This window comes from Bubalus kerabau, chromosome 5 (assembly GCF_029407905.1).
Source record: "Bubalus kerabau isolate K-KA32 ecotype Philippines breed swamp buffalo chromosome 5, PCC_UOA_SB_1v2, whole genome shotgun sequence".
Lineage (NCBI taxonomy): Eukaryota > Metazoa > Chordata > Mammalia > Artiodactyla > Bovidae > Bubalus > Bubalus kerabau.
In genome coordinates, this window is record NC_073628.1 from 12,782,551 (window position 1) to 12,788,869 (window position 6,319).

Here is a 6,319-nt window from a genome sequence, read left to right on the forward strand (position 1 = left end):
TGTCTGCATTCCTCCTGCTTCCGGACCCTGTCCTGAATCATCCACATCTCCAGCTAGATGACTCAGCTTAGCAGAGGAATGAAGATACAGATGGGGGAGGGGGGCGGTAAGGGTGTCAGGTATGGGGGACAGTTTTCAGATGACAATAGATGAGTTGGAATAAGGAGCATGTGGTCCTCCAACCATTCATATATTGGGGACCTGCCAGAATCTATTATCTTGGGCTGCTCAACATATCAGTAAGACAGAAACTTCAAAATGGACTTTCTATAAACTTACTGCAAAACAATTTCAAACATAACAAATACAAGAAAGAATAGTGTCATGAACCCTATATTTCACCATTCAGTATCAATAACTACAAAACTAACCTCTTAGTCCCACAGGCTGTCATAGACTGGAGACTATGCAACATCAAGGTGAAGGACAATTGAGTTCCCAGGGAAGACATTCTTGACTTGCGCATCAGTCTTTCTCTTCTTGCTATGTTCTCACATGTGGTGGCTGATGGGAAGGAAGAAGAGGGAGAATAAGACGGAAAAATAAGGAGAGGCTAATCTCATCATGAGGGACCACCATCAACACCCCTTGTCAACCTAGGTACCTCCCAAGGCCCTACTTCCTAATACTATCACATTGGGAGTCAAGGGTAGACACAATTCAATCCAAAGCAGCTATGCAGATCTGTTTTTAAATCAAGACAGACACTCATTTCACCAAATGTACATAATGAGTATTTGTGGTAGAATAATTGGATATGAAAAAAAAAATGCTCTTTTGTTCCCAAGAAAATGAACATTTTATATCCAGTCCACGTGCAAATTTCCCTGATTCTCAAAAAGCAGATGTCTTTTCACAGTTTATTGAAGAATGTAGTCATATGATGCACTTGGTTGTTCTCCTTTAAGACAAAATAGCTGTTCCTCTCCCAATTTTAATGCCATTTATTTGTTCAGAAACAAGGAGGAAGCAGGGTGGTTTGTCTTACAGAATGTCCCACTATTGGGTTTAGAGCAGGAGTCTACAATACCAGCACAGTGGGCCAGGACCAGTACCAGTCCTTAGTCTATTAGGAACCAGACCTCCACAACAGGGTCTGAGCTGCAGGCCAGTGAGTGAGGCTTCATCTGTATTACAGCTGCTCCCCATCACTCTCTTATCACCCCCAGAAGGGATAGTCTAGCTTGTTTTCCTGGAACTCTTTGTAGTTACATAACATATGCTTAATAGAAACAAAAACAGCTTAAATATGGTTGACTGTTTTCCTTTCTCAGTGCTCAGAATGGTAAGTTGGTGCCTTAGCAGTCTATCACAGTGACAAATTAGATGATGCCTATTAACATTTGGACACATTCCGCCAGCTTAAAATTCAATATTAAAAAAAAAAACTAATGTCATGGGATCCAGCCACATCCTTCATGGCAAATAGAAGGAGAAAAAGTGGACGCAGTGAAAGATTTCTTCATCTTAGCCTCTAAAACCACTGTGGATGGTGCCTGCAGCCATGAAATCAGAAGACATTTGCTTCTTGGCAGGAAAGCTATGATAAACATAAACAGTTTATTGAGAAGCAGAAACATCATTCTGCCCTACAAGCTGGTAGATATTTGCCCTTATCATTTGGATTCCTAAACTTTCTGTCCAGTCCCCACTGGTCTTTTAAGTCCCTCAGTTTTCTTTCCCTTCCTGATTTCCAAGATTATTTTGTGCATTTCTTTACCCAGTCTTCAAATCAGCCATCTCTTTAGATTGTCAGATGGGAAATGTATTTAGAAGCTACATGTTAGACTTCAGAATAGTCACTGTTATCAAGTTGTCACTGTTTCTAGGCTTTACAGTGGTTGGAGGAGGAAGTACACATTTTCATTAGAAATTAAAATAAAAAGGAATATAATTATTTGGTACAAACTTATGCTTTCAGTTCAAGATTTAAGACAGCAGAGTTTGAGTTAAATCTCTTTATGTTATGTGTGAACCTCTTTTTCTAGCCACTGAAAGGCTTACTTCAAAATATTAGTTTTAATTATTTTCTTACTTTTACCTGTTAACAAACATACGATTCTGTCACAATAACAGAAACAATATGAAGAACAATAAGTTGTTGAATTATTGTTCGCCACAGCTGCGATGGCAGTGCAGATGCCTGGTGGCTGCAATGGCAGTGCAGAAGCGTGGCAGAGAGGAACTACCCCACGCCAAATAAGGGGCAGCAGCCGAGTGGAGCTACCCTACTTCCAAGGTAAGGAGCAGCGGCTGCACTTTGCTGGAGCAGCTGTGAAGAGATACCCACGTCCAAGTTAAGACAAATCCAAGTAAGATGATAGGCGTTGAGAGAGGGCATCAGAGGGCAGACAGACTGAAACCACACTCACAGACAACTAGCCAATCTGTCACATGGACCACAGCCTTGTCTAACTCAATGAAATTAAGCCATGTCATGTAGGGACACCCAAGATGGATCAGTCATGGTGGAGAGGTCTGACAGAATATGGTCCCCTGGAGAAAGGAATGGCAAACCACTTCAGTATTCTTGCCTTAAGAACCTCGTGAACAGTATGATAAGGCAAAAAGATAGGACACTGAAAGATGAACTCCCCAGGTCAGTAGGTGACCAATATGCTACTGGAGATCAGCAGACAAATAACTCCAGAAAGAATGAAGGGATGGAGCCAAAGTAAAGACAACACCCAGTTGAGGATGGGACTGGTGATAGAAGCCATATTCAATGCTGTAGAGAGCAATATTGCATGTTAACTTGGATTGTTAGGTCCATGAATGAAGGCAAACTGGAAGTGGTCAAACAGGAGATGACAAGAGTGAACATAGACATTTGAGGATTCAGAGAACTAAGATAGACTGGAATGGGTGAATTTAATTCAAATCACCATTATATCTACTACTGTGGGCAGGAATCCCTTAGAAGAAATGGAGTAGACATCATAGTCAACAAAAGAGTCTGAAATGCAGTACTTGGATGCAATCTCAAAAATGATAGTATGACCTCTGTTCATTTCCAAGGCAAACCATTCAATACCATGGTAATACACGTCTATGCCCCGATCAGTAATGCTGAAGAAGCTGAAGTTGAACAGTTCTATGAAGACCTACAAGACCTTCTAGAACTAACACGCAAAAAAGATGTAATTTTCATTATAATGGACTGGAATGCAAAAGTAGGAATCAAGAAACAGCAGGAGTAACATGCAAATTTGGAATGGAATACAGAATGAAGCAGGGCAAAGGCTAATAGAGTTCTGCCAAGAGAATGCACTGGTCATAGCAAACACCCAATTCCAACAACACAAGAGAAGACTCTACATATGAACATCACCAGATGGTTGGTACCAAAATGAGATTGATTATATACTTTGCAGCCAAAGATGGAGAAGCTCTATACAATCACCAAAAACAAGACTGGGAGCTGACAGTGGCTCAGATCATGAACTCCTTGTTTCCAAATTCAGACTGAAATTGAAGAAAGTGGAGAAAAGCACTAGACCATTCAGGTATGACCTAAATCAAATCCCTTTGGACTATACAGAGGAAGTGAAAAATAGATTTAAGGGACAAGATATAATAGACAGAGTGCCTATGAATGGAGGTTCATGACATTGTACAGAAGACAGGAATCAAGACCATCCCCAAGTAAAAGAAATGCAAAAAAGCAAAATGGCTGTCTGAGGAGGCCTTACAGATTGCTGTGAAAAGAAGGGAAGCAAAAAGCAAAGGAGAAAAGCAAAGATATACCCATTTGAATGCAGAGTTCCAAAGAATAGCAAGAAGAGATAAGAAAGTCTTCCTCAGTGATCAATGCAAAGAGGAAAACAATAGAATGGGAAAGACTAGAGATTTCTTCAAGAAAATTAGAGATACCAAGGGAATATTTCATGCAAAGATGAGTTCAATAAAGGACAGAAATAGTACGGACCTAACAGAAGAAGAAGATATTAAGAAGAGGTGCCAAGCATATACAGAGGAACTATGCCAAAAAGATCTTCACGACTCAGATAATCACGATGGTGTGATCACTCACCTAGAGCCAGACATCCTGGAATGTGAAGTCAAATGGGCCTTAGGAAGCATCACTATGAACAAAGCTAGTGGAGGTGATGGGATTCAGGTGAGGTATTTCAACTCCTGATAGATAATGCTGTGAAAGTTCTGCACTCAATATGCCAGCAAATTTGGAAAACTCAGCAGTGGCCACAGGACTGGAAAAGTCCATTTTCATTCCAGTCCCAAAGAAAGGCATTTCCAAATAATGCACAATTTACAGCACAATTGCACTCATCTCACACGTTAGTAAAGTAATGCTCAAAATTCTCCAAGCCAGGCTTCAGCAATATGTGACCTGTGAACATCCAGATGTTCAAGCTGGTTTTAGAAAAGGCAAAGAAACCAGAGATCAAATTGCCAACATCAGCTGGATCATCAAAAAGGCAAGAAAGTGCCAGAAAAACACCTATCTCTTCTTTATTGACTATGCCAAAGCCTTAGACTGTGTGAATCACAATAAACTGGAAAATTCTGAGAGATGGGAATACCAGACCACCTGACCTGCCTCTTGAGAAACCTGTATGCAGGTCTGGAGGCAACAGTTAGAACTGGACATAGAACAACAGACTGGTTCCAAACAGGAAAGGAGTATGTCAAGGCTGTATATTGTCACCCTGCTTATTTAACTTATATGCAGAGTACATCATGAAAATGCTGAGCTGGAGGAAGCACAGGTAGGAATCAAGATTGCCAGGAGAAATATCAATAACCTCAGATATGCAAATGACACCACCCTATTGCAGAAATTGAAGAAGAGTAAAGAACTTCTTGATTAAGGTCAAAGTGCAGAGTTAAAAGTTGGCTTAAAGCTCAACATTTAGAAAACTAAGATCATGGCATCCAGTCCCATCACTTCATGGCCAACAGATGGGGAAACAGTGGAGACAGTGGTTGACTTCATTTTTCTGGGCTGCAAAATCACTGCATATGGTGATTGCAGACATGAAATTAAATGATGCTTACACCTTGGAAGGAAAGTTGAGACTAATCTAGACAGTATATTGAAAAGCAGAGACATTACTATGTCAAAAAAGGTCCGTGTAGTCAAGGCTATTGTTTTTCCAGTGGTCATGTATGGAAGTGAGAGTTGTACTATAGAGAAAGCTGAGGCCCGAAGAATTGATGCTTTTGACCTGTGGTGTTGGAGAAAACTCTTGAGTGTCTCTTGGACTACAAGGAGATCCAACCAACCCATCCTAAAGGAAATCAGTCCTGAATTTTCACTAGAAGGATGGATGCTGAAGCTGAAACTCCAATAGTTTGGCCACCTGATGCGAAGACCTGACCCATATGATACAGGGAAGGAAGTGGGAAGGGGGTAAAGGATGGGGAACACGTGTATACCTGTGGTGGATACATGTTGATGTATGGCAAAACCAATACAATATTGTAAAGTAATTAACCTCCAATTAAAATAAATAAGTTTATATAAAAAAGAAAAAAAAAAAAGAAAATTCCCTAATGTTGGGAAAGATTGAGGGCAGGAGGAGAAGGGGATGACAGAAGATGAGATGGTTGGATGGCATCACCAACTCAATGGACATGAGTATGTGTGGACTCCGGGAGTTGGTGATGGACAAGGAGGCCTTGCATGCTGCCATTCATGGGCTCACAAAGAGTTGAACATGACTGAGCAAATGAACTGAACTGAACTGAAGTTGTTGAATATAGTGTCACATTTCTTTCCTTTTTTTCTTTTGGTTTTCTTTGATTTTGTTTTTGATGGGCAGTCTTTTTGTTTTTCTTCAGAAGATATTCCCTTCTGAATGTAGAGTCATAACTCTGAATTTTAAAGCCACTTAGTGTGTTGTTACAGGTAACTAGTCAACAACTTGATGCAATTAGATTTATTAGTCTTTGTTCTCAATTTGTTCAGTTCAGTTCAGTCCTTTAGCTGTGTCTGTCTCTTTGCAGCGCCATAGACTGCAGCATGCTAGGCTTCCCTATCCATCACCAACTCCCACAGCTTGCTCAAACTCATGTCCTTCGACTTGGTGATGGTATCGAACCATCTCATCTGCTGCCTTCTGCTTCTCCTCTTGCCTGCAATCTTTCCTAATATCAGCGTCTTTTCCAATGAGTCAGCATGTTTAGTATACATTCAGTCTCTTTTAAAATCAACCAATATGAATTAAATTTCTCTCTGTCTCCACTGCACTCCCAACTCTAGGCCAGAAACAAAAAACTGCAGACTGAAGGCTGAAACTAGCACATCACTGTGGAGATTTGTTCCCACTTTCTTTTCAGGAAAAAAAGAATTAGT